At 54.1% G+C, this 25,943-nt stretch overlaps 58 non-coding genes across 58 annotated transcripts; 46 read left to right on the forward strand and 12 right to left on the reverse strand.

Moving 5' to 3' along the window:
• Positions 1-138: 138 nt before the first annotated feature.
• Trnag-ucc (transfer RNA glycine (anticodon UCC)) lies at positions 139-210 on the reverse strand. Its single transcript has one exon. It is a non-coding gene; the product is annotated as a tRNA-Gly (tRNA).
• A 1,098-nt stretch (positions 211-1,308) lies between these two features.
• Positions 1,309-1,380, forward strand: Trnae-uuc (transfer RNA glutamic acid (anticodon UUC)). The gene has a single exon. It is a non-coding gene; the product is annotated as a tRNA-Glu (tRNA).
• Positions 1,381-1,578: 198 nt separating this feature from the next.
• On the forward strand, positions 1,579-1,652 carry Trnai-aau (transfer RNA isoleucine (anticodon AAU)). Its single transcript has one exon. It is a non-coding gene; the product is annotated as a tRNA-Ile (tRNA).
• Positions 1,653-2,238: 586 nt separating this feature from the next.
• Positions 2,239-2,310, reverse strand: Trnag-ucc (transfer RNA glycine (anticodon UCC)). The gene has a single exon. It is a non-coding gene; the product is annotated as a tRNA-Gly (tRNA).
• A 341-nt stretch (positions 2,311-2,651) lies between these two features.
• Trnag-gcc (transfer RNA glycine (anticodon GCC)) lies at positions 2,652-2,722 on the forward strand. Its single transcript has one exon. It is a non-coding gene; the product is annotated as a tRNA-Gly (tRNA).
• Positions 2,723-3,103: 381 nt separating this feature from the next.
• Positions 3,104-3,176, forward strand: Trnam-cau (transfer RNA methionine (anticodon CAU)). Its single transcript has one exon. It is a non-coding gene; the product is annotated as a tRNA-Met (tRNA).
• Positions 3,177-3,472: 296 nt separating this feature from the next.
• On the forward strand, positions 3,473-3,544 carry Trnae-uuc (transfer RNA glutamic acid (anticodon UUC)). The gene has a single exon. It is a non-coding gene; the product is annotated as a tRNA-Glu (tRNA).
• Positions 3,545-3,742: 198 nt separating this feature from the next.
• On the forward strand, positions 3,743-3,816 carry Trnai-aau (transfer RNA isoleucine (anticodon AAU)). The gene has a single exon. It is a non-coding gene; the product is annotated as a tRNA-Ile (tRNA).
• Positions 3,817-4,402: 586 nt separating this feature from the next.
• On the reverse strand, positions 4,403-4,474 carry Trnag-ucc (transfer RNA glycine (anticodon UCC)). Its single transcript has one exon. It is a non-coding gene; the product is annotated as a tRNA-Gly (tRNA).
• A 341-nt stretch (positions 4,475-4,815) lies between these two features.
• On the forward strand, positions 4,816-4,886 carry Trnag-gcc (transfer RNA glycine (anticodon GCC)). Its single transcript has one exon. It is a non-coding gene; the product is annotated as a tRNA-Gly (tRNA).
• A 381-nt stretch (positions 4,887-5,267) lies between these two features.
• Positions 5,268-5,340, forward strand: Trnam-cau (transfer RNA methionine (anticodon CAU)). Its single transcript has one exon. It is a non-coding gene; the product is annotated as a tRNA-Met (tRNA).
• A 296-nt stretch (positions 5,341-5,636) lies between these two features.
• Trnae-uuc (transfer RNA glutamic acid (anticodon UUC)) lies at positions 5,637-5,708 on the forward strand. Its single transcript has one exon. It is a non-coding gene; the product is annotated as a tRNA-Glu (tRNA).
• A 198-nt stretch (positions 5,709-5,906) lies between these two features.
• On the forward strand, positions 5,907-5,980 carry Trnai-aau (transfer RNA isoleucine (anticodon AAU)). Its single transcript has one exon. It is a non-coding gene; the product is annotated as a tRNA-Ile (tRNA).
• Positions 5,981-6,566: 586 nt separating this feature from the next.
• Positions 6,567-6,638, reverse strand: Trnag-ucc (transfer RNA glycine (anticodon UCC)). The gene has a single exon. It is a non-coding gene; the product is annotated as a tRNA-Gly (tRNA).
• Positions 6,639-6,979: 341 nt separating this feature from the next.
• Trnag-gcc (transfer RNA glycine (anticodon GCC)) lies at positions 6,980-7,050 on the forward strand. The gene has a single exon. It is a non-coding gene; the product is annotated as a tRNA-Gly (tRNA).
• Positions 7,051-7,431: 381 nt separating this feature from the next.
• On the forward strand, positions 7,432-7,504 carry Trnam-cau (transfer RNA methionine (anticodon CAU)). Its single transcript has one exon. It is a non-coding gene; the product is annotated as a tRNA-Met (tRNA).
• A 296-nt stretch (positions 7,505-7,800) lies between these two features.
• Trnae-uuc (transfer RNA glutamic acid (anticodon UUC)) lies at positions 7,801-7,872 on the forward strand. Its single transcript has one exon. It is a non-coding gene; the product is annotated as a tRNA-Glu (tRNA).
• A 198-nt stretch (positions 7,873-8,070) lies between these two features.
• On the forward strand, positions 8,071-8,144 carry Trnai-aau (transfer RNA isoleucine (anticodon AAU)). The gene has a single exon. It is a non-coding gene; the product is annotated as a tRNA-Ile (tRNA).
• A 586-nt stretch (positions 8,145-8,730) lies between these two features.
• Trnag-ucc (transfer RNA glycine (anticodon UCC)) lies at positions 8,731-8,802 on the reverse strand. Its single transcript has one exon. It is a non-coding gene; the product is annotated as a tRNA-Gly (tRNA).
• A 341-nt stretch (positions 8,803-9,143) lies between these two features.
• Trnag-gcc (transfer RNA glycine (anticodon GCC)) lies at positions 9,144-9,214 on the forward strand. Its single transcript has one exon. It is a non-coding gene; the product is annotated as a tRNA-Gly (tRNA).
• Positions 9,215-9,595: 381 nt separating this feature from the next.
• Trnam-cau (transfer RNA methionine (anticodon CAU)) lies at positions 9,596-9,668 on the forward strand. Its single transcript has one exon. It is a non-coding gene; the product is annotated as a tRNA-Met (tRNA).
• A 296-nt stretch (positions 9,669-9,964) lies between these two features.
• On the forward strand, positions 9,965-10,036 carry Trnae-uuc (transfer RNA glutamic acid (anticodon UUC)). The gene has a single exon. It is a non-coding gene; the product is annotated as a tRNA-Glu (tRNA).
• A 198-nt stretch (positions 10,037-10,234) lies between these two features.
• Trnai-aau (transfer RNA isoleucine (anticodon AAU)) lies at positions 10,235-10,308 on the forward strand. Its single transcript has one exon. It is a non-coding gene; the product is annotated as a tRNA-Ile (tRNA).
• Positions 10,309-10,894: 586 nt separating this feature from the next.
• Positions 10,895-10,966, reverse strand: Trnag-ucc (transfer RNA glycine (anticodon UCC)). The gene has a single exon. It is a non-coding gene; the product is annotated as a tRNA-Gly (tRNA).
• A 341-nt stretch (positions 10,967-11,307) lies between these two features.
• Positions 11,308-11,378, forward strand: Trnag-gcc (transfer RNA glycine (anticodon GCC)). Its single transcript has one exon. It is a non-coding gene; the product is annotated as a tRNA-Gly (tRNA).
• A 381-nt stretch (positions 11,379-11,759) lies between these two features.
• Trnam-cau (transfer RNA methionine (anticodon CAU)) lies at positions 11,760-11,832 on the forward strand. The gene has a single exon. It is a non-coding gene; the product is annotated as a tRNA-Met (tRNA).
• A 296-nt stretch (positions 11,833-12,128) lies between these two features.
• Positions 12,129-12,200, forward strand: Trnae-uuc (transfer RNA glutamic acid (anticodon UUC)). The gene has a single exon. It is a non-coding gene; the product is annotated as a tRNA-Glu (tRNA).
• Positions 12,201-12,398: 198 nt separating this feature from the next.
• Trnai-aau (transfer RNA isoleucine (anticodon AAU)) lies at positions 12,399-12,472 on the forward strand. Its single transcript has one exon. It is a non-coding gene; the product is annotated as a tRNA-Ile (tRNA).
• A 586-nt stretch (positions 12,473-13,058) lies between these two features.
• On the reverse strand, positions 13,059-13,130 carry Trnag-ucc (transfer RNA glycine (anticodon UCC)). The gene has a single exon. It is a non-coding gene; the product is annotated as a tRNA-Gly (tRNA).
• A 341-nt stretch (positions 13,131-13,471) lies between these two features.
• Positions 13,472-13,542, forward strand: Trnag-gcc (transfer RNA glycine (anticodon GCC)). The gene has a single exon. It is a non-coding gene; the product is annotated as a tRNA-Gly (tRNA).
• A 381-nt stretch (positions 13,543-13,923) lies between these two features.
• On the forward strand, positions 13,924-13,996 carry Trnam-cau (transfer RNA methionine (anticodon CAU)). The gene has a single exon. It is a non-coding gene; the product is annotated as a tRNA-Met (tRNA).
• Positions 13,997-14,292: 296 nt separating this feature from the next.
• On the forward strand, positions 14,293-14,364 carry Trnae-uuc (transfer RNA glutamic acid (anticodon UUC)). The gene has a single exon. It is a non-coding gene; the product is annotated as a tRNA-Glu (tRNA).
• Positions 14,365-14,562: 198 nt separating this feature from the next.
• On the forward strand, positions 14,563-14,636 carry Trnai-aau (transfer RNA isoleucine (anticodon AAU)). The gene has a single exon. It is a non-coding gene; the product is annotated as a tRNA-Ile (tRNA).
• A 586-nt stretch (positions 14,637-15,222) lies between these two features.
• Positions 15,223-15,294, reverse strand: Trnag-ucc (transfer RNA glycine (anticodon UCC)). Its single transcript has one exon. It is a non-coding gene; the product is annotated as a tRNA-Gly (tRNA).
• A 341-nt stretch (positions 15,295-15,635) lies between these two features.
• Positions 15,636-15,706, forward strand: Trnag-gcc (transfer RNA glycine (anticodon GCC)). The gene has a single exon. It is a non-coding gene; the product is annotated as a tRNA-Gly (tRNA).
• A 381-nt stretch (positions 15,707-16,087) lies between these two features.
• Positions 16,088-16,160, forward strand: Trnam-cau (transfer RNA methionine (anticodon CAU)). Its single transcript has one exon. It is a non-coding gene; the product is annotated as a tRNA-Met (tRNA).
• A 296-nt stretch (positions 16,161-16,456) lies between these two features.
• Trnae-uuc (transfer RNA glutamic acid (anticodon UUC)) lies at positions 16,457-16,528 on the forward strand. The gene has a single exon. It is a non-coding gene; the product is annotated as a tRNA-Glu (tRNA).
• Positions 16,529-16,726: 198 nt separating this feature from the next.
• Positions 16,727-16,800, forward strand: Trnai-aau (transfer RNA isoleucine (anticodon AAU)). The gene has a single exon. It is a non-coding gene; the product is annotated as a tRNA-Ile (tRNA).
• Positions 16,801-17,386: 586 nt separating this feature from the next.
• On the reverse strand, positions 17,387-17,458 carry Trnag-ucc (transfer RNA glycine (anticodon UCC)). The gene has a single exon. It is a non-coding gene; the product is annotated as a tRNA-Gly (tRNA).
• Positions 17,459-17,799: 341 nt separating this feature from the next.
• Positions 17,800-17,870, forward strand: Trnag-gcc (transfer RNA glycine (anticodon GCC)). The gene has a single exon. It is a non-coding gene; the product is annotated as a tRNA-Gly (tRNA).
• A 381-nt stretch (positions 17,871-18,251) lies between these two features.
• Trnam-cau (transfer RNA methionine (anticodon CAU)) lies at positions 18,252-18,324 on the forward strand. Its single transcript has one exon. It is a non-coding gene; the product is annotated as a tRNA-Met (tRNA).
• Positions 18,325-18,620: 296 nt separating this feature from the next.
• On the forward strand, positions 18,621-18,692 carry Trnae-uuc (transfer RNA glutamic acid (anticodon UUC)). The gene has a single exon. It is a non-coding gene; the product is annotated as a tRNA-Glu (tRNA).
• Positions 18,693-18,890: 198 nt separating this feature from the next.
• On the forward strand, positions 18,891-18,964 carry Trnai-aau (transfer RNA isoleucine (anticodon AAU)). Its single transcript has one exon. It is a non-coding gene; the product is annotated as a tRNA-Ile (tRNA).
• Positions 18,965-19,550: 586 nt separating this feature from the next.
• Positions 19,551-19,622, reverse strand: Trnag-ucc (transfer RNA glycine (anticodon UCC)). Its single transcript has one exon. It is a non-coding gene; the product is annotated as a tRNA-Gly (tRNA).
• A 341-nt stretch (positions 19,623-19,963) lies between these two features.
• Trnag-gcc (transfer RNA glycine (anticodon GCC)) lies at positions 19,964-20,034 on the forward strand. Its single transcript has one exon. It is a non-coding gene; the product is annotated as a tRNA-Gly (tRNA).
• A 381-nt stretch (positions 20,035-20,415) lies between these two features.
• On the forward strand, positions 20,416-20,488 carry Trnam-cau (transfer RNA methionine (anticodon CAU)). The gene has a single exon. It is a non-coding gene; the product is annotated as a tRNA-Met (tRNA).
• A 296-nt stretch (positions 20,489-20,784) lies between these two features.
• Trnae-uuc (transfer RNA glutamic acid (anticodon UUC)) lies at positions 20,785-20,856 on the forward strand. Its single transcript has one exon. It is a non-coding gene; the product is annotated as a tRNA-Glu (tRNA).
• A 198-nt stretch (positions 20,857-21,054) lies between these two features.
• Trnai-aau (transfer RNA isoleucine (anticodon AAU)) lies at positions 21,055-21,128 on the forward strand. The gene has a single exon. It is a non-coding gene; the product is annotated as a tRNA-Ile (tRNA).
• A 586-nt stretch (positions 21,129-21,714) lies between these two features.
• On the reverse strand, positions 21,715-21,786 carry Trnag-ucc (transfer RNA glycine (anticodon UCC)). Its single transcript has one exon. It is a non-coding gene; the product is annotated as a tRNA-Gly (tRNA).
• A 341-nt stretch (positions 21,787-22,127) lies between these two features.
• Positions 22,128-22,198, forward strand: Trnag-gcc (transfer RNA glycine (anticodon GCC)). Its single transcript has one exon. It is a non-coding gene; the product is annotated as a tRNA-Gly (tRNA).
• Positions 22,199-22,579: 381 nt separating this feature from the next.
• Trnam-cau (transfer RNA methionine (anticodon CAU)) lies at positions 22,580-22,652 on the forward strand. Its single transcript has one exon. It is a non-coding gene; the product is annotated as a tRNA-Met (tRNA).
• Positions 22,653-22,948: 296 nt separating this feature from the next.
• On the forward strand, positions 22,949-23,020 carry Trnae-uuc (transfer RNA glutamic acid (anticodon UUC)). Its single transcript has one exon. It is a non-coding gene; the product is annotated as a tRNA-Glu (tRNA).
• A 198-nt stretch (positions 23,021-23,218) lies between these two features.
• Positions 23,219-23,292, forward strand: Trnai-aau (transfer RNA isoleucine (anticodon AAU)). Its single transcript has one exon. It is a non-coding gene; the product is annotated as a tRNA-Ile (tRNA).
• A 586-nt stretch (positions 23,293-23,878) lies between these two features.
• Trnag-ucc (transfer RNA glycine (anticodon UCC)) lies at positions 23,879-23,950 on the reverse strand. Its single transcript has one exon. It is a non-coding gene; the product is annotated as a tRNA-Gly (tRNA).
• Positions 23,951-24,291: 341 nt separating this feature from the next.
• On the forward strand, positions 24,292-24,362 carry Trnag-gcc (transfer RNA glycine (anticodon GCC)). The gene has a single exon. It is a non-coding gene; the product is annotated as a tRNA-Gly (tRNA).
• Positions 24,363-24,743: 381 nt separating this feature from the next.
• Trnam-cau (transfer RNA methionine (anticodon CAU)) lies at positions 24,744-24,816 on the forward strand. Its single transcript has one exon. It is a non-coding gene; the product is annotated as a tRNA-Met (tRNA).
• Positions 24,817-25,112: 296 nt separating this feature from the next.
• Trnae-uuc (transfer RNA glutamic acid (anticodon UUC)) lies at positions 25,113-25,184 on the forward strand. Its single transcript has one exon. It is a non-coding gene; the product is annotated as a tRNA-Glu (tRNA).
• Positions 25,185-25,382: 198 nt separating this feature from the next.
• Positions 25,383-25,456, forward strand: Trnai-aau (transfer RNA isoleucine (anticodon AAU)). Its single transcript has one exon. It is a non-coding gene; the product is annotated as a tRNA-Ile (tRNA).
• Positions 25,457-25,943: the final 487 nt, after the last annotated feature.

The raw sequence follows: 25,943 nt of genomic DNA on the forward strand, positions 1-25,943 counted from the left end.
TCTCGCGTCAGCTCTCGCAAAGTCGAGACAAGTCGAGACACACTATAGGCTGGTCTGCAGCGAGTAACAGGGAGGAAAAAAAAACATTAATTTCAAGGCGCGTGGCAAAAGTACTCAAAGGCGAAATTAAAAGCCTGCTGCGGTGGCCGGGAATCGAACCCGGATCAACTGCTTGGAAGGCAACTATGCTGACCATTACACCACCACCGCACAAGCGAGTGCCCCGGCGCCGCACTGTGTCGGCTTCCCGCCTGTCGGCAGCGGCCGAAGGTGGTGGTACCTGGCAGGCGCATTTCGAGGTAGGCTAGGGGAGCACATCCAGACGCATTCGGACAGCATATCCGCGCACATTTCGCATCCTTTGGCAAGAGTCGGCTCCGGTGACGCAAGAGTACGCAGAGGACCGCGTTCTGGCGGCGATTTTAAGCAGTACAGTGCAGGGTTCAGCGTCTGCAGCATCTTCTCGACAGAATGCTATGGCGCTTGACGACAGTCCCACTTTCCCTCAAGACAACTGCTCGGGAAGCAGCGTGAAGTTGCTACCGCCCGGAGCATCGGTGGTTCAGTGGTAGAATGCTCGCCTGCCACGCCGCCGGCCGGGTTCGATTCCCGGCCGATGCATCATTTTGCTTTTCCCGCGGTAATGCTGCCGTGTGGCTTGCGCGCTTTACATGCACGATCCACAACAATGTATAGCTGGATTCCTTTGAGAAGAACCGAGAACGCAGCACTAGCGGGTCCCCACTGGGACGCTCGCATCATGTTCTACACACTAGCGTCGGCCTGGCCTCACAAGTTGCTGTGTCCAGGTGCCTCCGAGGCACTGAACTTTAACGACAAGGAGTGCTGCCTATCGTTGCAAAAGCTGCAGCAACACCGCAATTAACTGGGCCGGCAATGCACGTGTAGCAAACAGAACACGTTATCCAGGAAGTACAGTGTCTTCACGTCTAACATTGGGTATGATGCTTACCCAGTCTTAAGGTCGTGAGTTCGATCCTCACCCGGGGCATTTAATTTTCTGTGACTGATGGTGGTGCTGTTGCTGGGGCCCCAACTTATTTCTTGTTTGTTATCCACAACGCTTCAGCGGGAAAATGTTTACTTCCTGTTATTGCTACTTACAGCTTCCCTTTTTCTCTTCTCCCAGCAGAGCATGAAGCCAAAAGCATTGCTCTGAGACGTTTGAGGTGCGCGCCTTGCCAGTCAGCATGCGCAAAGATGCTCGCAAAGAGAGATGGGCGCCGACGCGGGACTCGGCACGAAATGCGACAAGGGACCGTCCGAACCGTCGAAGAAGCGCACAGATCCGGTGTGGTCTAGTGGCTAGAATACCTGGCTTTCACCCAGGAGGCCCGGGTTCGATTCCCGGTACCGGAACGGAATTTTTTCCACACTACTCGTGACAAGTTTGAGCTGTCCGAGCTGCCGTTTCCCGTCCTGCTCGCAATATAGCTACTGTTTCGTGACAGTCAGCAGAATATAGACGAGGGAAGCAGACACACGACGGCCATAGAAATGGTGTATGGCTTCATGCCACACGGTTCCAGCGTAGGCCTGAGCAACTGCGTCTGTCGAGGCCCGTTAGCTCAGTTGGTTAGAACGTCGTGCTAATAACGCGAAGGTCGTGGGTTCGATCCCCCCACGGGCCACTACGCTTTTACTACTACGAAAAGGCAGCGCCGATTTCAGCTGGCGAGTGTGATGACCACCCTGCGTGGAAGTTCACAGAGGTTCCAAACCCGACCTGTCGGGAAGCGCTACAGCATTCACTCGCCAATGGCCATAGTGTGCTCAAAACACTGGTTCTCAACCGATAAAGAGAAAACGAAAGGAAATGTCCGATTGCCGATGCGTAACAACTTTGGCCCTTGTCAGTACTTGGGCGGGTAAGTGCATCGGAACACAGGGTACTGTTGGCAGTTTTACTTCCTATTTTTCTTTCTCCTTTGTTTTCGGAGCCACAGCCCGATTCGGTCAGGGAGACGCCACCGTGAAATGAAGGGGCGTGCTGTGTGTCCATCGCCTCGCCTCTCCTTACCTCTCTCAGTCGTTTCTCGTGCTTGTTGTTTTGATATAGGCCGATTTGAGAGCGTCAGCTCTCGCGTCAGCTCTCGCAAAGTCGAGACAAGTCGAGACACACTATAGGCTGGTCTGCAGCGAGTAACAGGGAGGAAAAAAAAACATTAATTTCAAGGCGCGTGGCAAAAGTACTCAAAGGCGAAATTAAAAGCCTGCTGCGGTGGCCGGGAATCGAACCCGGATCAACTGCTTGGAAGGCAACTATGCTGACCATTACACCACCACCGCACAAGCGAGTGCCCCGGCGCCGCACTGTGTCGGCTTCCCGCCTGTCGGCAGCGGCCGAAGGTGGTGGTACCTGGCAGGCGCATTTCGAGGTAGGCTAGGGGAGCACATCCAGACGCATTCGGACAGCATATCCGCGCACATTTCGCATCCTTTGGCAAGAGTCGGCTCCGGTGACGCAAGAGTACGCAGAGGACCGCGTTCTGGCGGCGATTTTAAGCAGTACAGTGCAGGGTTCAGCGTCTGCAGCATCTTCTCGACAGAATGCTATGGCGCTTGACGACAGTCCCACTTTCCCTCAAGACAACTGCTCGGGAAGCAGCGTGAAGTTGCTACCGCCCGGAGCATCGGTGGTTCAGTGGTAGAATGCTCGCCTGCCACGCCGGCGGCCCGGGTTCGATTCCCGGCCGATGCATCATTTTGCTTTTCCCGCGGTAATGCTGCCGTGTGGCTTGCGCGCTTTACATGCACGATCCACAAGAATGTATAGCTGGATTCCTTTGAGAAGAACCGAGAACGCAGCACTAGCGGGTCCCCACTGGGACGCTCGCATCATGTTCTACACACTAGCGTCGGCCTGGCCTCACAAGTTGCTGTGTCCAGGTGCCTCCGAGGCACTGAACTTTAACGACAAGGAGTGCTGCCTATCGTTGCAAAAGCTGCAGCAACACCGCAATTAACTGGGCCGGCAATCGACGTGTAGCAAACAGAACACGTTATCCAGGAAGTACAGTGTCTTCATGTCTAACATTGGGTATGATACTTACCCAGTTTCCAGGACAAAGGGTTCACCGGTGCCTCGGTAGCGCAGTAGGCAGCGCGTAAGTCTCATAATCTTAAGGTCGTGAGTTCGATCCTCACGTGGGGCATTTAATTTTCTGTGACTGATGGTGGTGCTGTTGCTGGGGCCCCAACTTATTTCTTGTTTGTTATCCACAACGCTTCAGCGGGAAAATGTTTACTTCCTGTTATTGCTACTTACAGCTTCCCTTTTTCTCTTCTCCCAGCAGAGCATGAAGCCAAAAGCATTGCTCTGAGACGTTTGAGGTGCGCGCCTTGCCAGTCAGCATGCGCAAAGATGCTCGCAAAGAGAGATGGGCGCCGACGCGGGACTCGGCACGAAATGCGACAAGGGACCGTCCGAACCGTCGAAGAAACGCACAGATCCGGTGTGGTCTAGTGGCTAGGATACCTGGCTTTCACCCAGGAGGCCCGTGTTCGATTCCCGGTACCCGAACGGAATTTTTTCCACACTACTCGTGACAAGTTTGAGCTGTCCGAGCTGCCGTTTCCCGTCCTGCTCGCAATATAGCTACTGTTTCGTGACAGTCAGCAGAATATAGACGAGGGAAGCAGACACACGACGGCCATAGAAATGGTGTATGGCTTCATGCCACACGGTTCCAGCGTAGGCCTGAGCAACTGCATCTGTCGAGGCCCGTCAGCTCAGTTGGTTAGAACGTCGTGCTAATAACGCGAAGGTCGTGGGTTCGATCCCCCCACGGGCCACTACGCTTTTACTACTACGAAAAGGCAGCGCCGATTTCAGCTGGCGAGTGTGATGACCACCCTGCGTGGAAGTTGACAGAGGTTCCAAACCCGACCTGTCGGGAAGCGCTACAGCATTCACTCGCCAATGGCCATAGTGTGCTCAAAACACTGGTTCTCAACCGATAAAGAGAAAACGAAAGGAAATGTCCGATTGCCGATGCGTAACAACTTTGGCCCTTGTCAGTACTTGGGCGGGTAAGTGCATCGGAACACAGGGTACTGTTGGCAGTTTTACTTCCTATTTTTCTTTCTCCTTTGTTTTCGGAGCCACAGCCCGATTCGGTCAGGGAGACGCCACCGTGAAATGAAGGGGCGTGCTGTGTGTCCATCGCCTCGCCTCTCCTTACCTCTCTCAGTCGTTTCTCGTGCTTGTTGTTTTGATATAGGCCGATTTGAGAGCGTCAGCTCTCGCGTCAGCTCTCGCAAAGTCGAGACAAGTCGAGACACACTATAGGCTGGTCTGCAGCGAGTAACAGGGAGGAAAAAAAAACATTAATTTCAAGGCGCGTGGCAAAAGTACTCAAAGGCGAAATTAAAAGCCTGCTGCGGTGGCCGGGAATCGAATCCGGATCAACTGCTTGGAAGGCAACTATGCTGACCATTACACCACCACCGCACAAGCGAGTGCCCCGGCGCCGCACTGTGTCGGCTTCCCGCCTGTCGGCAGCGGCCGAAGGTGGTGGTACCTGGCAGGCGCATTTCGAGGTAGGCTAGGGGAGCACATCCAGACGCATTCGGACAGCATATCCGCGCACATTTCGCATCCTTTGGCAAGAGTCGGCTCCGGTGACGCAAGAGTACGCAGAGGACCGCGTTCTGGCGGCGATTTTAAGCAGTACAGTGCAGGGTTCAGCGTCTGCAGCATCTTCTCGACAGAATGCTATGGCGCTTGACGACAGTCCCACTTTCCCTCAAGACAACTGCTCGGGAAGCAGCGTGAAGTTGCTACCGCCCGGAGCATCGGTGGTTCAGTGGTAGAATGCTCGCCTGCCACGCCGGCGGCCCGGGTTCGATTCCCGGCCGATGCATCATTTTGCTTTTCCCGCGGTAATGCTGCCGTGTGGCTTGCGCGCTTTACATGCACGATCCACAAGAATGTATAGCTGGATTCCTTTGAGAAGAACCGAGAACGCAGCACTAGCGGGTCCCCACTGGGACGCTCGCATCATGTTCTACACACTAGCGTCGGCCTGGCCTCACAAGTTGCTGTGTCCAGGTGCCTCCGAGGCACTGAACTTTAACGACAAGGAGTGCTGCCTATCGTTGCAAAAGCTGCAGCAACACCGCAATTAACTGGGCCGGCAATCGACGTGTAGCAAACAGAACACGTTATCCAGGAAGTACAGTGTCTTCATGTCTAACATTGGGTATGATACTTACCCAGTTTCCAGGACAAAGGGTTCACCGGTGCCTCGGTAGCGCAGTAGGCAGCGCGTAAGTCTCATAATCTTAAGGTCGTGAGTTCGATCCTCACGTGGGGCATTTAATTTTCTGTGACTGATGGTGGTGCTGTTGCTGGGGCCCCAACTTATTTCTTGTTTGTTATCCACAACGCTTCAGCGGGAAAATGTTTACTTCCTGTTATTGCTACTTACAGCTTCCCTTTTTCTCTTCTCCCAGCAGAGCATGAAGCCAAAAGCATTGCTCTGAGACGTTTGAGGTGCGCGCCTTGCCAGTCAGCATGCGCAAAGATGCTCGCAAAGAGAGATGGGCGCCGACGCGGGACTCGGCACGAAATGCGACAAGGGACCGTCCGAACCGTCGAAGAAACGCACAGATCCGGTGTGGTCTAGTGGCTAGGATACCTGGCTTTCACCCAGGAGGCCCGTGTTCGATTCCCGGTACCCGAACGGAATTTTTTCCACACTACTCGTGACAAGTTTGAGCTGTCCGAGCTGCCGTTTCCCGTCCTGCTCGCAATATAGCTACTGTTTCGTGACAGTCAGCAGAATATAGACGAGGGAAGCAGACACACGACGGCCATAGAAATGGTGTATGGCTTCATGCCACACGGTTCCAGCGTAGGCCTGAGCAACTGCATCTGTCGAGGCCCGTCAGCTCAGTTGGTTAGAACGTCGTGCTAATAACGCGAAGGTCGTGGGTTCGATCCCCCCACGGGCCACTACGCTTTTACTACTACGAAAAGGCAGCGCCGATTTCAGCTGGCGAGTGTGATGACCACCCTGCGTGGAAGTTGACAGAGGTTCCAAACCCGACCTGTCGGGAAGCGCTACAGCATTCACTCGCCAATGGCCATAGTGTGCTCAAAACACTGGTTCTCAACCGATAAAGAGAAAACGAAAGGAAATGTCCGATTGCCGATGCGTAACAACTTTGGCCCTTGTCAGTACTTGGGCGGGTAAGTGCATCGGAACACAGGGTACTGTTGGCAGTTTTACTTCCTATTTTTCTTTCTCCTTTGTTTTCGGAGCCACAGCCCGATTCGGTCAGGGAGACGCCACCGTGAAATGAAGGGGCGTGCTGTGTGTCCATCGCCTCGCCTCTCCTTACCTCTCTCAGTCGTTTCTCGTGCTTGTTGTTTTGATATAGGCCGATTTGAGAGCGTCAGCTCTCGCGTCAGCTCTCGCAAAGTCGAGACAAGTCGAGACACACTATAGGCTGGTCTGCAGCGAGTAACAGGGAGGAAAAAAAAACATTAATTTCAAGGCGCGTGGCAAAAGTACTCAAAGGCGAAATTAAAAGCCTGCTGCGGTGGCCGGGAATCGAATCCGGATCAACTGCTTGGAAGGCAACTATGCTGACCATTACACCACCACCGCACAAGCGAGTGCCCCGGCGCCGCACTGTGTCGGCTTCCCGCCTGTCGGCAGCGGCCGAAGGTGGTGGTACCTGGCAGGCGCATTTCGAGGTAGGCTAGGGGAGCACATCCAGACGCATTCGGACAGCATATCCGCGCACATTTCGCATCCTTTGGCAAGAGTCGGCTCCGGTGACGCAAGAGTACGCAGAGGACCGCGTTCTGGCGGCGATTTTAAGCAGTACAGTGCAGGGTTCAGCGTCTGCAGCATCTTCTCGACAGAATGCTATGGCGCTTGACGACAGTCCCACTTTCCCTCAAGACAACTGCTCGGGAAGCAGCGTGAAGTTGCTACCGCCCGGAGCATCGGTGGTTCAGTGGTAGAATGCTCGCCTGCCACGCCGGCGGCCCGGGTTCGATTCCCGGCCGATGCATCATTTTGCTTTTCCCGCGGTAATGCTGCCGTGTGGCTTGCGCGCTTTACATGCACGATCCACAAGAATGTATAGCTGGATTCCTTTGAGAAGAACCGAGAACGCAGCACTAGCGGGTCCCCACTGGGACGCTCGCATCATGTTCTACACACTAGCGTCGGCCTGGCCTCACAAGTTGCTGTGTCCAGGTGCCTCCGAGGCACTGAACTTTAACGACAAGGAGTGCTGCCTATCGTTGCAAAAGCTGCAGCAACACCGCAATTAACTGGGCCGGCAATCGACGTGTAGCAAACAGAACACGTTATCCAGGAAGTACAGTGTCTTCATGTCTAACATTGGGTATGATACTTACCCAGTTTCCAGGACAAAGGGTTCACCGGTGCCTCGGTAGCGCAGTAGGCAGCGCGTAAGTCTCATAATCTTAAGGTCGTGAGTTCGATCCTCACGTGGGGCATTTAATTTTCTGTGACTGATGGTGGTGCTGTTGCTGGGGCCCCAACTTATTTCTTGTTTGTTATCCACAACGCTTCAGCGGGAAAATGTTTACTTCCTGTTATTGCTACTTACAGCTTCCCTTTTTCTCTTCTCCCAGCAGAGCATGAAGCCAAAAGCATTGCTCTGAGACGTTTGAGGTGCGCGCCTTGCCAGTCAGCATGCGCAAAGATGCTCGCAAAGAGAGATGGGCGCCGACGCGGGACTCGGCACGAAATGCGACAAGGGACCGTCCGAACCGTCGAAGAAACGCACAGATCCGGTGTGGTCTAGTGGCTAGGATACCTGGCTTTCACCCAGGAGGCCCGTGTTCGATTCCCGGTACCCGAACGGAATTTTTTCCACACTACTCGTGACAAGTTTGAGCTGTCCGAGCTGCCGTTTCCCGTCCTGCTCGCAATATAGCTACTGTTTCGTGACAGTCAGCAGAATATAGACGAGGGAAGCAGACACACGACGGCCATAGAAATGGTGTATGGCTTCATGCCACACGGTTCCAGCGTAGGCCTGAGCAACTGCATCTGTCGAGGCCCGTCAGCTCAGTTGGTTAGAACGTCGTGCTAATAACGCGAAGGTCGTGGGTTCGATCCCCCCACGGGCCACTACGCTTTTACTACTACGAAAAGGCAGCGCCGATTTCAGCTGGCGAGTGTGATGACCACCCTGCGTGGAAGTTGACAGAGGTTCCAAACCCGACCTGTCGGGAAGCGCTACAGCATTCACTCGCCAATGGCCATAGTGTGCTCAAAACACTGGTTCTCAACCGATAAAGAGAAAACGAAAGGAAATGTCCGATTGCCGATGCGTAACAACTTTGGCCCTTGTCAGTACTTGGGCGGGTAAGTGCATCGGAACACAGGGTACTGTTGGCAGTTTTACTTCCTATTTTTCTTTCTCCTTTGTTTTCGGAGCCACAGCCCGATTCGGTCAGGGAGACGCCACCGTGAAATGAAGGGGCGTGCTGTGTGTCCATCGCCTCGCCTCTCCTTACCTCTCTCAGTCGTTTCTCGTGCTTGTTGTTTTGATATAGGCCGATTTGAGAGCGTCAGCTCTCGCGTCAGCTCTCGCAAAGTCGAGACAAGTCGAGACACACTATAGGCTGGTCTGCAGCGAGTAACAGGGAGGAAAAAAAAACATTAATTTCAAGGCGCGTGGCAAAAGTACTCAAAGGCGAAATTAAAAGCCTGCTGCGGTGGCCGGGAATCGAACCCGGATCAACTGCTTGGAAGGCAACTATGCTGACCATTACACCACCACCGCACAAGCGAGTGCCCCGGCGCCGCACTGTGTCGGCTTCCCGCCTGTCGGCAGCGGCCGAAGGTGGTGGTACCTGGCAGGCGCATTTCGAGGTAGGCTAGGGGAGCACATCCAGACGCATTCGGACAGCATATCCGCGCACATTTCGCATCCTTTGGCAAGAGTCGGCTCCGGTGACGCAAGAGTACGCAGAGGACCGCGTTCTGGCGGCGATTTTAAGCAGTACAGTGCAGGGTTCAGCGTCTGCAGCATCTTCTCGACAGAATGCTATGGCGCTTGACGACAGTCCCACTTTCCCTCAAGACAACTGCTCGGGAAGCAGCGTGAAGTTGCTACCGGCCGGAGCATCGGTGGTTCAGTGGTAGAATGCTCGCCTGCCACGCGGGCGGCCCGGGTTCGATTCCCGGCCGATGCATCATTTTGCTTTTCCCGCGGTAATGCTGCCGTGTGGCTTGCGCGCTTTACATGCACGATCCACAAGAATGTATAGCTGGATTCCTTTGAGAAGAACCGAGAACGCAGCACTAGCGGGTCCCCACTGGGACGCTCGCATCATGTTCTACACACTAGCGTCGGCCTGGCCTCACAAGTTGCTGTGTCCAGGTGCCTCCGAGGCACTGAACTTTAACGAGAAGGAGTGCTGCCTATCGTTGCAAAAGCTGCAGCAACACCGCAATCAACTGGGCCGGCAATGGACGTGTAGCAAACAGAACACGTTATCCAGGAAGTACAGTGTCTTCACGTCTAACATTGGGTATGATACTTACCCAGTTTCCAGGACAAAGGGTTCACCGGTGCCTCGGTAGCGCAGTAGGCAGCGCGTAAGTCTCATAATTTTAAGGTCGTGAGTTCGATCCTCACCCGGGGCATTTAATTTTCTGTGACTGATGGTGGTGCTGTTGCTGGGGCCCCAACTTATTTCTTGTTTGTTATCCACAACGCTTCAGCGGGAAAATGTTTACTTCCTGTTATTGCTACTTACAGCTTCCCTTTTTCTCCTCTCCCAGCAGAGCATGAAGCCAAAAGCATTGCTCTGAGACGTTTGAGGTGCGCGCCTTGCCAGTCAGCATGCGCAAAGATGCTCGCAAAGAGAGATGGGCGCCGACGCGGGACTCGGCACGAAATGCGACAAGGGACCGTCCGAACCGTCGAAGAAACGCACAGATCCGGTGTGGTCTAGTGGCTAGGATACCTGGCTTTCACCCAGGAGGCCCGGGTTCGATTCCCGGTACCGGAACGGAATTTTTTCCACACTACTCGTGACAAGTTTGAGCTGTCCGAGCTGCCGTTTCCCGTCCTGCTCGCAATATAGCTACTGTTTCGTGACAGTCAGCAGAATATAGACGAGGGAAGCAGACACACGACGGCCATAGAAATGGTGTATGGCTTCATGCCACACGGTTCCAGCGTAGGCCTGAGCAACTGCATCTGTCGAGGCCCGTTAGTTCAGTTGGTTAGAACGTCGTGCTAATAACGCGAAGGTCGTGGGTTCGATCCCCCCACGGGCCACTACGCTTTTACTACTACGAAAAGGCAGCGCCGATTTCAGCTGGCGAGTGTGATGACCACCCTGCGTGGAAGTTGACAGAGGTTCCAAACCCGACCTGTCGGGAAGCGCTACAGCATTCACTCGCCAATGGCCATAGTGTGCTCAAAACACTGGTTCTCAACCGATAAAGAGAAAACGAAAGGAAATGTCCGATTGCCGATGCGTAACAACTTTGGCCCTTGTCAGTACTTGGGCGGGTAAGTGCATCGGAACACAGGGTACTGTTGGCAGTTTTACTTCCTATTTTTCTTTCTCCTTTGTTTTCGGAGCCACAGCCCGATTCGGTCAGGGAGACGCCACCGTGAAATGAAGGGGCGTGCTGTGTGTCCATCGCCTCGCCTCTCCTTACCTCTCTCAGTCGTTTCTCGTGCTTGTTGTTTTGATATAGGCCGATTTGAGAGCGTCAGCTCTCGCGTCAGCTCTCGCAAAGTCGAGACAAGTCGAGACACACTATAGGCTGGTCTGCAGCGAGTAACAGGGAGGAAAAAAAAACATTAATTTCAAGGCGCGTGGCAAAAGTACTCAAACGCGAAATTAAAAGCCTGCTGCGGTGGCCGGGAATCGAACCCGGATCAACTGCTTGGAAGGCAACTATGCTGACCATTACACCACCACCGCACAAGCGAGTGCCCCGGCGCCGCACTGTGTCGGCTTCCCGCCTGTCGGCAGCGGCCGAAGGTGGTGGTACCTGGCAGGCGCATTTCGAGGTAGGCTAGGGGAGCACATCCAGACGCATTCGGACAGCATATCCGCGCACATTTCGCATCCTTTGGCAAGAGTCGGCTCCGGTGACGCAAGAGTACGCAGAGGACCGCGTTCTGGCGGCGATTTTAAGCAGTACAGTGCAGGGTTCAGCGTCTGCAGCATCTTCTCGACAGAATGCTATGGCGCTTGACGACAGTCCCACTTTCCCTCAAGACAACTGCTCGGGAAGCAGCGTGAAGTTGCTACCGGCCGGAGCATCGGTGGTTCAGTGGTAGAATGCTCGCCTGCCACGCGGGCGGCCCGGGTTCGATTCCCGGCCGACGCATCATTTTGCTTTTCCCGCGGTAATGCTGCCGTGTGGCTTGCGCGCTTTACATGCACGATCCACAAGAATGTATAGCTGGATTCCTTTGAGAAGAACCGAGAACGCAGCACTAGCGGGTCCCCACTGGGACGCTCGCATCATGTTCTACACACTAGCGTCGGCCTGGCCTCACAAGTTGCTGTGTCCAGGTGCCTCCGAGGCACTGAACTTTAACGAGAAGGAGTGCTGCCTATCGTTGCAAAAGCTGCAGCAACACCGCAATTAACTGGGCCGGCAATGGACGTGTAGCAAACAGAACACGTTATCCAGGAAGTACAGTGTCTTCACGTCTAACATTGGGTATGATACTTACCCAGTTTCCAGGACAAAGGGTTCACCGGTGCCTCGGTAGCGCAGTAGGCAGCGCGTAAGTCTCATAATTTTAAGGTCGTGAGTTCGATCCTCACCCGGGGCATTTAATTTTCTGTGACTGATGGTGGTGCTGTTGCTGGGGCCCCAACTTATTTCTTGTTTGTTATCCACAACGCTTCAGCGGGAAAATGTTTACTTCCTGTTATTGCTACTTACAGCTTCCCTTTTTCTCTTCTCCCAGCAGAGCATGAAGCCAAAAGCATTGCTCTGAGACGTTTGAGGTGCGCGCCTTGCCAGTCAGCATGCGCAAAGATGCTCGCAAAGAGAGATGGGCGCCGACGCGGGACTCGGCACGAAATGCGACAAGGGACCGTCCGAACCGTCGAAGAAACGCACAGATCCGGTGTGGTCTAGTGGCTAGGATACCTGGCTTTCACCCAGGAGGCCCGGGTTCGATTCCCGGTACCGGAACGGAATTTTTTCCACACTACTCGTGACAAGTTTGAGCTGTCCGAGCTGCCGTTTCCCGTCCTGCTCGCAATATAGCTACTGTTTCGTGACAGTCAGCAGAATATAGACGAGGGAAGCAGACACACGACGGCCATAGAAATGGTGTATGGCTTCATGCCACACGGTTCCAGCGTAGGCCTGAGCAACTGCATCTGTCGAGGCCCGTTAGCTCAGTTGGTTAGAACGTCGTGCTAATAACGCGAAGGTCGTGGGTTCGATCCCCCCACGGGCCACTACGCTTTTACTACTACGAAAAGGCAGCGCCGATTTCAGCTGGCGAGTGTGATGACCACCCTGCGTGGAAGTTGACAGAGGTTCCAAACCCGACCTGTCGGGAAGCGCTACAGCATTCACTCGCCAATGGCCATAGTGTGCTCAAAACACTGGTTCTCAACCGATAAAGAGAAAACGAAAGGAAATGTCCGATTGCCGATGCGTAACAACTTTGGCCCTTGTCAGTACTTGGGCGGGTAAGTGCATCGGAACACAGGGTACTGTTGGCAGTTTTACTTCCTATTTTTCTTTCTCCTTTGTTTTCGGAGCCACAGCCCGATTCGGTCAGGGAGACGCCACCGTGAAATGAAGGGGCGTGCTGTGTGTCCATCGCCTCGCCTCTCCTTACCTCTCTCAGTCGTTTCTCGTGCTTGTTGTTTTGATATAGGCCGATTTGAGAGCGTCAGCTCTCGCGTCAGCTCTCGCAAAGTCGAGACAAGTCGAGACACACTATAGGCTGGTCTGCAGCGAGTAACAGGGAGGAAAAAAAAACATTAATTTCAAGGCGCGTGGCAAAAGTACTCAAACGCGAAATTAAAAGCCTGCTGCGGTGGCCGGGAATCGAACCCGGATCAACTGCTTGGAAGGCAACTATGCTGACCATTACACCACCACCGCACAAGCGAGTGCCCCGGCGCCGCACTGTGTCGGCTTCCCGCCTGTCGGCAGCGGCCGAAGGTGGTGGTACCTGGCAGGCGCATTTCGAGGTAGGCTAGGGGAGCACATCCAGACGCATTCGGACAGCATATCCGCGCACATTTCGCATCCTTTGGCAAGAGTCGGCTCCGGTGACGCAAGAGTACGCAGAGGACCGCGTTCTGGCGGCGATTTTAAGCAGTACAGTGCAGGGTTCAGCGTCTGCAGCATCTTCTCGACAGAATGCTATGGCGCTTGACGACAGTCCCACTTTCCCTCAAGACAACTGCTCGGGAAGCAGCGTGAAGTTGCTACCGCCCGGAGCATCGGTGGTTCAGTGGTAGAATGCTCGCCTGCCACGCCGGCGGCCCGGTTTCGATTCCCGGCCGATGCATCATTTTGCTTTTCCCGCGGTAATGCTGCCGTGTGGCTTGCGCGCTTTACATGCACGATCCACAAGAATGTATAGCTGGATTCCTTTGAGAAGAACCGAGAACGCAGCACTAGCGGGTCCCCACTGGGACGCTCGCATCATGTTCTACAGACTAGCGTCGGCCTGGCCTCACAAGTTGCTGTGTCCAGGTGCCTCCGAGGCACTGAACTTTAACGACAAGGAGTGCTGCCTATCGTTGCAAAAGCTGCAGCAACACCGCAATCAACTGGGCCGGCAATGGACGTGTAGCAAACAGAACACGTTATCCAGGAAGTACAGTGTCTTCACGTCTAACATTGGGTATGATACTTACCCAGTTTCCAGGACAAAGGGTTCACCGGTGCCTCGGTAGCGCAGTAGGCAGCGCGTAAGTCTCATAATCTTAAGGTCGTGAGTTCGATCCTCACCCGGGGCATTTAATTTTCTGTGACTGATGGTGGTGCTGTTGCTGGGGCCCCAACTTATTTCTTGTTTGTTATCCACAACGCTTCAGCGGGAAAATGTTTACTTCCTGTTATTGCTACTTACAGCTTCCCTTTTTCTCTTCTCCCAGCAGAGCATGAAGCCAAAAGCATTGCTCTGAGACGTTTGAGGTGCGCGCCTTGCCAGTCAGCATGCGCAAAGATGCTCGCAAAGAGAGATGGGCGCCGACGCGGGACTCAGCACGAAATGCGACAAGGGACCGTCCGAACCGTCGAAGAAACGCACAGATCCGGTGTGGTCTAGTGGCTAGGATACCTGGCTTTCACCCAGGAGGCCCGGGTTCGATTCCCGGTACCGGAATGGAATTTTTTCCACACTACTCGTGACAAGTTTGAGCTGTCCGAGCTGCCGTTTCCCGTCCTGCTCGCAATATAGCTACTGTTTCGTGACAGTCAGCAGAATATAGACGAGGGAAGCAGACACACGACGGCCATAGAAATGGTGTATGGCTTCATGCCACACGGTTCCAGCGTAGGCCTGAGCAACTGCATCTGTCGAGGCCCGTTAGCTCAGTTGGTTAGAACGTCGTGCTAATAACGCGAAGGTCGTGGGTTCGATCCCCCCACGGGCCACTACGCTTTTACTACTACGAAAAGGCAGCGCCGATTTCAGCTGGCGAGTGTGATGACCACCCTGCGTGGAAGTTGACAGAGGTTCCAAACCCGACCTGTCGGGAAGCGCTACAGCATTCACTCGCCAATGGCCATAGTGTGCTCAAAACACTGGTTCTCAACCGATAAAGAGAAAACGAAAGGAAATGTCCGATTGCCGATGCGTAACAACTTTGGCCCTTGTCAGTACTTGGGCGGGTAAGTGCATCGGAACACAGGGTACTGTTGGCAGTTTTACTTCCTATTTTTCTTTCTCCTTTGTTTTCGGAGCCACAGCCCGATTCGGTCAGGGAGACGCCACCGTGAAATGAAGGGGCGTGCTGTGTGTCCATCGCCTCGCCTCTCCTTACCTCTCTCAGTCGTTTCTCGTGCTTGTTGTTTTGATATAGGCCGATTTGAGAGCGTCAGCTCTCGCGTCAGCTCTCGCAAAGTCGAGACAAGTCGAGACACACTATAGGCTGGTCTGCAGCGAGTAACAGGGAGGAAAAAAAAACATTAATTTCAAGGCGCGTGGCAAAAGTACTCAAAGGCGAAATTAAAAGCCTGCTGCGGTGGCCGGGAATCGAACCCGGATCAACTGCTTGGAAGGCAACTATGCTGACCATTACACCACCACCGCACAAGCGAGTGCCCCGGCGCCGCACTGTGTCGGCTTCCCGCCTGTCGGCAGCGGCCGAAGGTGGTGGTACCTGGCAGGCGCATTTCGAGGTAGGCTAGGGGAGCACATCCAGACGCATTCGGACAGCATATCCGCGCACATTTCGCATCCTTTGGCAAGAGTCGGCTCCGGTGACGCAAGAGTACGCAGAGGACCGCGTTCTGGCGGCGATTTTAAGCAGTACAGTGCAGGGTTCAGCGTCTGCAGCATCTTCTCGACAGAATGCTATGGCGCTTGACGACAGTCCCACTTTCCCTCAAGACAACTGCTCGGGAAGCAGCGTGAAGTTGCTACCGGCCGGAGCATCGGTGGTTCAGTGGTAGAATGCTCGCCTGCCACGCGGGCGGCCCGGGTTCGATTCCCGGCCGATGCATCATTTTGCTTTTCCCGCGGTAATGCTGCCGTGTGGCTTGCGCGCTTTACATGCACGATCCACAAGAATGTATAGCTGGATTCCTTTGAGAAGAACCGAGAACGCAGCACTAGCGGGTCCCCACTGGGACGCTCGCATCATGTTCTACACACTAGCGTCGGCCTGGCCTCACAAGTTGCTGTGTCCAGGTGCCTCCGAGGCACTGAACTTTAACGACAAGGAGTGCTGCCTATCGTTGCAAAAGCTGCAGCAACACCGCAATTAACTGGGCCGGCAATGGACGTGTAGCAAACAGAACACGTTATCCAGGAAGTACAGTGTCTTCACGTCTAACATTGGGTATGATACTTACCCAGTTTCCAGGACAAAGGGTTCACCGGTGCCTCGGTAGCGCAGTAGGCAGCGCGTAAGTCTCATAATCTTAAGGTCGTGAGTTCGATCCTCACCCGGGGCATTTAATTTTCTGTGACTGATGGTGGTGCTGTTGCTGGGGCCCCAACTTATTTCTTGTTTGTTATCCACAACGCTTCAGCGGGAAAATGTTTACTTCCTGTTATTGCTACTTACAGCTTCCCTTTTTCTCTTCTCCCAGCAGAGCATGAAGCCAAAAGCATTGCTCTGAGACGTTTGAGGTGCGCGCCTTGCCAGTCAGCATGCGCAAAGATGCTCGCAAAGAGAGATGGGCGCCGACGCCTGACTCGGCACGAAATGCGACAAGGGACCGTCCGAACCGTCGAAGAAACGCACAGATCCGGTGTGGTCTAGTGGCTAGGATACCTGGCTTTCACCCAGGAGGCCCGGGTTCGATTCCCGGTACCGGAACGGAATTTTTTCCACACTACTCGTGACAAGTTTGAGCTGTCCGAGCTGCCGTTTCCCGTCCTGCTCGCAATATAGCTACTGTTTCGTGACAGTCAGCAGAATATAGACGAGGGAAGCAGACACACGACGGCCATAGAAATGGTGTATGGCTTCATGCCACACGGTTCCAGCGTAGGCCTGAGCAACTGCATCTGTCGAGGCCCGTTAGCTCAGTTGGTTAGAGCGTCGTGCTAATAACGCGAAGGTCGTGGGTTCGATCCCCCCACGGGCTACTACGCTTTTACTACTACGAAAAGGCAGCGCCGATTTCAGCTGGCGAGTGTGATGACCACCCTGCGTGGAAGTTGACAGAGGTTCCAAACCCGACCTGTCGGGAAGCGCTACAGCATTCACTCGCCAATGGCCATAGTGTGCTCAAAACACTGGTTCTCAACCGATAAAGAGAAAACGAAAGGAAATGTCCGATTGCCGATGCGTAACAACTTTGGCCCTTGTCAGTACTTGGGCGGGTAAGTGCATCGGAACACAGGGTACTGTTGGCAGTTTTACTTCCTATTTTTCTTTCTCCTTTGTTTTCGGAGCCACAGCCCGATTCGGTCAGGGAGACGCCACCGTGAAATGAAGGGGCGTGCTGTGTGTCCATCGCCTCGCCTCTCCTTACCTCTCTCAGTCGTTTCTCGTGCTTGTTGTTTTGATATAGGCCGATTTGAGAGCGTCAGCTCTCGCGTCAGCTCTCGCAAAGTCGAGACAAGTCGAGACACACTATAGGCTGGTCTGCAGCGAGTAACAGGGAGGAAAAAAAAACATTAATTTCAAGGCGCGTGGCAAAAGTACTCAAAGGCGAAATTAAAAGCCTGCTGCGGTGGCCGGGAATCGAACCCGGATCAACTGCTTGGAAGGCAACTATGCTGACCATTACACCACCACCGCACAAGCGAGTGCCCCGGCGCCGCACTGTGTCGGCTTCCCGCCTGTCGGCAGCGGCCGAAGGTGGTGGTACCTGGCAGGCGCATTTCGAGGTAGGCTAGGGGAGCACATCCAGACGCATTCGGACAGCATATCCGCGCACATTTCGCATCCTTTGGCAAGAGTCGGCTCCGGTGACGCAAGAGTACGCAGAGGACCGCGTTCTGGCGGCGATTTTAAGCAGTACAGTGCAGGGTTCAGCGTCTGCAGCATCTTCTCGACAGAATGCTATGGCGCTTGACGACAGTCCCACTTTCCCTCAAGACAACTGCTCGGGAAGCAGCGTGAAGTTGCTACCGGCCGGAGCATCGGTGGTTCAGTGGTAGAATGCTCGCCTGCCACGCGGGCGGCCCGGGTTCGATTCCCGGCCGATGCATCATTTTGCTTTTCCCGCGGTAATGCTGCCGTGTGGCTTGCGCGCTTTACATGCACGATCCACAAGAATGTATAGCTGGATTCCTTTGAGAAGAACCGAGAACGCAGCACTAGCGGGTCCCCACTGGGACGCTCGCATCATGTTCTACACACTAGCGTCGGCCTGGCCTCACAAGTTGCTGTGTCCAGGTGCCTCCGAGGCACTGAACTTTAACGACAAGGAGTGCTGCCTATCGTTGCAAAAGCTGCAGCAACACCGCAATTAACTGGGCCGGCAATGGACGTGTAGCAAACAGAACACGTTATCCAGGAAGTACAGTGTCTTCACGTCTAACATTGGGTATGATACTTACCCAGTTTCCAGGACAAAGGGTTCACCGGTGCCTCGGTAGCGCAGTAGGCAGCGCGTAAGTCTCATAATCTTAAGGTCGTGAGTTCGATCCTCACCCGGGGCATTTAATTTTCTGTGACTGATGGTGGTGCTGTTGCTGGGGCCCCAACTTATTTCTTGTTTGTTATCCACAACGCTTCAGCGGGAAAATGTTTACTTCCTGTTATTGCTACTTACAGCTTCCCTTTTTCTCTTCTCCCAGCAGAGCATGAAGCCAAAAGCATTGCTCTGAGACGTTTGAGGTGCGCGCCTTGCCAGTCAGCATGCGCAAAGATGCTCGCAAAGAGAGATGGGCGCCGACGCCTGACTCGGCACGAAATGCGACAAGGGACCGTCCGAACCGTCGAAGAAACGCACAGATCCGGTGTGGTCTAGTGGCTAGGATACCTGGCTTTCACCCAGGAGGCCCGGGTTCGATTCCCGGTACCGGAACGGAATTTTTTCCACACTACTCGTGACAAGTTTGAGCTGTCCGAGCTGCCGTTTCCCGTCCTGCTCGCAATATAGCTACTGTTTCGTGACAGTCAGCAGAATATAGACGAGGGAAGCAGACACACGACGGCCATAGAAATGGTGTATGGCTTCATGCCACACGGTTCCAGCGTAGGCCTGAGCAACTGCATCTGTCGAGGCCCGTTAGCTCAGTTGGTTAGAGCGTCGTGCTAATAACGCGAAGGTCGTGGGTTCGATCCCCCCACGGGCTACTACGCTTTTACTACTACGAAAAGGCAGCGCCGATTTCAGCTGGCGAGTGTGATGACCACCCTGCGTGGAAGTTGACAGAGGTTCCAAACCCGACCTGTCGGGAAGCGCTACAGCATTCACTCGCCAATGGCCATAGTGTGCTCAAAACACTGGTTCTCAACCGATAAAGAGAAAACGAAAGGAAATGTCCGATTGCCGATGCGTAACAACTTTGGCCCTTGTCAGTACTTGGGCGGGTAAGTGCATCGGAACACAGGGTACTGTTGGCAGTTTTACTTCCTATTTTTCTTTCTCCTTTGTTTTCGGAGCCACAGCCCGATTCGGTCAGGGAGACGCCACCGTGAAATGAAGGGGCGTGCTGTGTGTCCATCGCCTCGCCTCTCCTTACCTCTCTCAGTCGTTTCTCGTGCTTGTTGTTTTGATATAGGCCGATTTGAGAGCGTCAGCTCTCGCGTCAGCTCTCGCAAAGTCGAGACAAGTCGAGACACACTATAGGCTGGTCTGCAGCGAGTAACAGGGAGGAAAAAAAAACATTAATTTCAAGGCGCGTGGCAAAAGTACTCAAAGGCGAAATTAAAAGCCTGCTGCGGTGGCCGGGAATCGAACCCGGATCAACTGCTTGGAAGGCAACTATGCTGACCATTACACCACCACCGCACAAGCGAGTGCCCCGGCGCCGCACTGTGTCGGCTTCCCGCCTGTCGGCAGCGGCCGAAGGTGGTGGTACCTGGCAGGCGCATTTCGAGGTAGGCTAGGGGAGCACATCCAGACGCATTCGGACAGCATATCCGCGCACATTTCGCATCCTTTGGCAAGAGTCGGCTCCGGTGACGCAAGAGTACGCAGAGGACCGCGTTCTGGCGGCGATTTTAAGCAGTACAGTGCAGGGTTCAGCGTCTGCAGCATCTTCTCGACAGAATGCTATGGCGCTTGACGACAGTCCCACTTTCCCTCAAGACAACTGCTCGGGAAGCAGCGTGAAGTTGCTACCGGCCGGAGCATCGGTGGTTCAGTGGTAGAATGCTCGCCTGCCACGCGGGCGGCCCGGGTTCGATTCCCGGCCGATGCATCATTTTGCTTTTCCCGCGGTAATGCTGCCGTGTGGCTTGCGCGCTTTACATGCACGATCCACAAGAATGTATAGCTGGATTCCTTTGAGAAGAACCGAGAACGCAGCACTAGCGGGTCCCCACTGGGACGCTCGCATCATGTTCTACACACTAGCGTCGGCCTGGCCTCACAAGTTGCTGTGTCCAGGTGCCTCCGAGGCACTGAACTTTAACGACAAGGAGTGCTGCCTATCGTTGCAAAAGCTGCAGCAACACCGCAATTAACTGGGCCGGCAATGGACGTGTAGCAAACAGAACACGTTATCCAGGAAGTACAGTGTCTTCACGTCTAACATTGGGTATGATACTTACCCAGTTTCCAGGACAAAGGGTTCACCGGTGCCTCGGTAGCGCAGTAGGCAGCGCGTAAGTCTCATAATCTTAAGGTCGTGAGTTCGATCCTCACCCGGGGCATTTAATTTTCTGTGACTGATGGTGGTGCTGTTGCTGGGGCCCCAACTTATTTCTTGTTTGTTATCCACAACGCTTCAGCGGGAAAATGTTTACTTCCTGTTATTGCTACTTACAGCTTCCCTTTTTCTCTTCTCCCAGCAGAGCATGAAGCCAAAAGCATTGCTCTGAGACGTTTGAGGTGCGCGCCTTGCCAGTCAGCATGCGCAAAGATGCTCGCAAAGAGAGATGGGCGCCGACGCCTGACTCGGCACGAAATGCGACAAGGGACCGTCCGAACCGTCGAAAAAACGCACAGATCCGGTGTGGTCTAGTGGCTAGGATACCTGGCTTTCACCCAGGAGGCCCGGGTTCGATTCCCGGTACCGGAACGGAATTTTTTCCACACTACTCGTGACAAGTTTGAGCTGTCCGAGCTGCCGTTTCCCGTCCTGCTCGCAATATAGCTACTGTTTCGTGACAGTCAGCAGAATATAGACGAGGGAAGCAGACACACGACGGCCATAGAAATGGTGTATGGCTTCATGCCACACGGTTCCAGCGTAGGCCTGAGCAACTGCATCTGTCGAGGCCCGTTAGCTCAGTTGGTTAGAGCGTCGTGCTAATAACGCGAAGGTCGTGGGTTCGATCCCCCCACGGGCTACTACGCTTTTACTACTACGAAAAGGCAGCGCCGATTTCAGCTGGCGAGTGTGATGACCACCCTGCGTGGAAGTTGACAGAGGTTCCAAACCCGACCTGTCGGGAAGCGCTACAGCATTCACTCGCCAATGGCCATAGTGTGCTCAAAACACTGGTTCTCAACCGATAAAGAGAAAACGAAAGGAAATGTCCGATTGCCGATGCGTAACAACTTTGGCCCTTGTCAGTACTTGGGCGGGTAAGTGCATCGGAACACAGGGTACTGTTGGCAGTTTTACTTCCTATTTTTCTTTCTCCTTTGTTTTCGGAGCCACAGCCCGATTCGGTCAGGGAGACGCCACCGTGAAATGAAGGGGCGTGCTGTGTGTCCATCGCCTCGCCTCTCCTTACCTCTCTCAGTCGTTTCTCGTGCTTGTTGTTTTGATATAGGCCGATTTGAGAGCGTCAGCTCTCGCGTCAGCTCTCGCAAAGTCGAGACAAGTCGAGACACACTATAGGCTGGTCTGCAGCGAGTAACAGGGAGGAAAAAAAAACATTAATTTCAAGGCGCGTGGCAAAAGTACTCAAACGCGAAATTAAAAGCCTGCTGCGGTGGCCGGGAATCGAACCCGGATCAACTGCTTGGAAGGCAACTATGCTGACCATTACACCACCACCGCACAAGCGAGTGCCCCGGCGCCGCACTGTGTCGGCTTCCCGCCTGTCGGCAGCGGCCGAAGGTGGTGGTACCTGGCAGGCGCATTTCGAGGTAGGCTAGGGGAGCACATCCAGACGCATTCGGACAGCATATCCGCGCACATTTCGCATCCTTTGGCAAGAGTCGGCTCCGGTGACGCAAGAGTACGCAGAGGACCGCGTTCTGGCGGCGATTTTAAGCAGTACAGTGCAGGGTTCAGCGTCTGCAGCATCTTCTCGACAGAATGCTATGGCGCTTGACGACAGTCCCACTTTCCCTCAAGACAACTGCTCGGGAAGCAGCGTGAAGTTGCTACCGGCCGGAGCATCGGTGGTTCAGTGGTAGAATGCTCGCCTGCCACGCGGGCGGCCCGGGTTCGATTCCCGGCCGATGCATCATTTTGCTTTTCCCGCGGTAATGCTGCCGTGTGGCTTGCGCGCTTTACATGCACGATCCACAAGAATGTATAGCTGGATTCCTTTGAGAAGAACCGAGAACGCAGCACTAGCGGGTCCCCACTGGGACGCTCGCATCATGTTCTACACACTAGCGTCGGCCTGGCCTCACAAGTTGCTGTGTCCAGGTGCCTCCGAGGCACTGAACTTTAACGACAAGGAGTGCTGCCTATCGTTGCAAAAGCTGCAGCAACACCGCAATTAACTGGGCCGGCAATGGACGTGTAGCAAACAGAACACGTTATCCAGGAAGTACAGTGTCTTCACGTCTAACATTGGGTATGATACTTACCCAGTTTCCAGGACAAAGGGTTCACCGGTGCCTCGGTAGCGCAGTAGGCAGCGCGTAAGTCTCATAATCTTAAGGTCGTGAGTTCGATCCTCACCCGGGGCATTTAATTTTCTGTGACTGATGGTGGTGCTGTTGCTGGGGCCCCAACTTATTTCTTGTTTGTTATCCACAACGCTTCAGCGGGAAAATGTTTACTTCCTGTTATTGCTACTTACAGCTTCCCTTTTTCTCTTCTCCCAGCAGAGCATGAAGCCAAAAGCATTGCTCTGAGACGTTTGAGGTGCGCGCCTTGCCAGTCAGCATGCGCAAAGATGCTCGCAAAGAGAGATGGGCGCCGACGCCTGACTCGGCACGAAATGCGACAAGGGACCGTCCGAACCGTCGAAGAAACGCACAGATCCGGTGTGGTCTAGTGGCTAGGATACCTGGCTTTCACCCAGGAGGCCCGGGTTCGATTCCCGGTACCGGAACGGAATTTTTTCCACACTACTCGTGACAAGTTTGAGCTGTCCGAGCTGCCGTTTCCCGTCCTGCTCGCAATATAGCTACTGTTTCGTGACAGTCAGCAGAATATAGACGAGGGAAGCAGACACACGACGGCCATAGAAATGGTGTATGGCTTCATGCCACACGGTTCCAGCGTAGGCCTGAGCAACTGCATCTGTCGAGGCCCGTTAGCTCAGTTGGTTAGAGCGTCGTGCTAATAACGCGAAGGTCGTGGGTTCGATCCCCCCACGGGCTACTACGCTTTTACTACTACGAAAAGGCAGCGCCGATTTCAGCTGGCGAGTGTGATGACCACCCTGCGTGGAAGTTGACAGAGGTTCCAAACCCGACCTGTCGGGAAGCGCTACAGCATTCACTCGCCAATGGCCATAGTGTGCTCAAAACACTGGTTCTCAACCGATAAAGAGAAAACGAAAGGAAATGTCCGATTGCCGATGCGTAACAACTTTGGCCCTTGTCAGTACTTGGGCGGGTAAGTGCATCGGAACACAGGGTACTGTTGGCAGTTTTACTTCCTATTTTTCTTTCTCCTTTGTTTTCGGAGCCACAGCCCGATTCGGTCAGGGAGACGCCACCGTGAAATGAAGGGGCGTGCTGTGTGTCCATCGCCTCGCCTCTCCTTACCTCTCTCAGTCGTTTCTCGTGCTTGTTGTTTTGATATAGGCCGATTTGAGAGCGTCAGCTCTCGCGTCAGCTCTCGCAAAGTCGAGACAAGTCGAGACACACTATAGGCTGGTCTGCAGCGAGTAACAGGGAGGAAAAAAAAACATTAATTTCAAGGCGCGTGGCAAAAGAACTCAAACGCGAAATTAAAAGCCTGCTGCGGTGGCCGGGAATCGAACCCGGATCAACTGCTTGGAAGGCAACTATGCTGACCATTACACCACCACCGCACAAGCGAGTGCCCCGGCGCCGCACTGTGTCGGCTTCCCGCCTGTCGGCAGCGGCCGAAGGTGGTGGTACCTGGCAGGCGCATTTCGAGGTAGGCTAGGGGAGCACATCCAGACGCATTCGGACAGCATATCCGCGCACATTTCGCATCCTTTGGCAAGAGTCGGCTCCGGTGACGCAAGAGTACGCAGAGGACCGCGTTCTGGCGGCGATTTTAAGCAGTACAGTGCAGGGTTCAGCGTCTGCAGCATCTTCTCGACAGAATGCTATGGCGCTTGACGACAGTCCCACTTTCCCTCAAGACAACTGCTCGGGAAGCAGCGTGAAGTTGCTACCGGCCGGAGCATCGGTGGTTCAGTGGTAGAATGCTCGCCTGCCACGCGGGCGGCCCGGGTTCGATTCCCGGCCGATGCATCATTTTGCTTTTCCCGCGGTAATGCTGCCGTGTGGCTTGCGCGCTTTACATGCACGATCCACAAGAATGTATAGCTGGATTCCTTTGAGAAGAACCGAGAACGCAGCACTAGCGGGTCCCCACTGGGACGCTCGCATCATGTTCTACAGACTAGCGTCGGCCTGGCCTCACAAGTTGCTGTGTCCAGGTGCCTCCGAGGCACTGAACTTTAACGACAAGGAGTGCTGCCTATCGTTGCAAAAGCTGCAGCAACACCGCAATTAACTGGGCCGGCAATGGACGTGTAGCAAACAGAACACGTTATCCAGGAAGTACAGTGTCTTCACGTCTAACATTGGGTATGATACTTACCCAGTTTCCAGGACAAAGGGTTCACCGGTGCCTCGGTAGCGCAGTAGGCAGCGCGTAAGTCTCATAATCTTAAGGTCGTGAGTTCGATCCTCACCCGGGGCATTTAATTTTCTGTGACTGATGGTGGTGCTGTTGCTGGGGCCCCAACTTATTTCTTGTTTGTTATCCACAACGCTTCAGCGGGAAAATGTTTACTTCCTGTTATTGCTACTTACAGCTTCCCTTTTTCTCTTCTCCCAGCAGAGCATGAAGCCAAAAGCATTGCTCTGAGACGTTTGAGGTGCGCGCCTTGCCAGTCAGCATGCGCAAAGATGCTCGCAAAGAGAGATGGGCGCCGACGCCTGACTCGGCACGAAATGCGACAAGGGACCGTCCGAACCGTCGAAGAAACGCACAGATCCGGTGTGGTCTAGTGCCTAGGATACCTGGCTTTCACCCAGGAGGCCCGGGTTCGATTCCCGGTACCGGAACGGAATTTTTTCCACACTACTCGTGACAAGTTTGAGCTGTCCGAGCTGCCGTTTCCCGTCCTGCTCGCAATATAGCTACTGTTTCGTGACAGTCAGCAGAATATAGACGAGGGAAGCAGACACACGACGGCCATAGAAATGGTGTATGGCTTCATGCCACACGGTTCCAGCGTAGGCCTGAGCAACTGCATCTGTCGAGGCCCGTTAGCTCAGTTGGTTAGAGCGTCGTGCTAATAACGCGAAGGTCGTGGGTTCGATCCCCCCACGGGCCACTACGCTTTTACTACTACGAAAAGGCAGCGCCGATTTCAGCTGGCGAGTGTGATGACCACCCTGCGTGGAAGTTGACAGAGGTTCCAAACCCGACCTGTCGGGAAGCGCTACAGCATTCACTCGCCAATGGCCATAGTGTGCTCAAAACACTGGTTCTCAACCGATAAAGAGAAAACGAAAGGAAATGTCCGATTGCCGATGCGTAACAACTTTGGCCCTTGTCAGTACTTGGGCGGGTAAGTGCATCGGAACACAGGGTACTGTTGGCAGTTTTACTTCCTATTTTTCTTTCTCCTTTGTTTTCGGAGCCACAGCCCGATTCGGTCAGGGAGACGCCACCGTGAAATGAAGGGGCGTGCTGTGTGTCCATCGCCTCGCCTCTCCTTACCTCTCTCAGTCGTTTCTCGTGCTTGTTGTTTTGATATAGGCCGATTTGAGAGCGTCAGCTCTCGCGTCAGCTCTCGCAAAGTCGAGACAAGTCGAGAC

Source organism: Schistocerca gregaria, unplaced genomic scaffold (assembly GCF_023897955.1).
Source record: "Schistocerca gregaria isolate iqSchGreg1 unplaced genomic scaffold, iqSchGreg1.2 ptg000690l, whole genome shotgun sequence".
Lineage (NCBI taxonomy): Eukaryota > Metazoa > Arthropoda > Insecta > Orthoptera > Acrididae > Schistocerca > Schistocerca gregaria.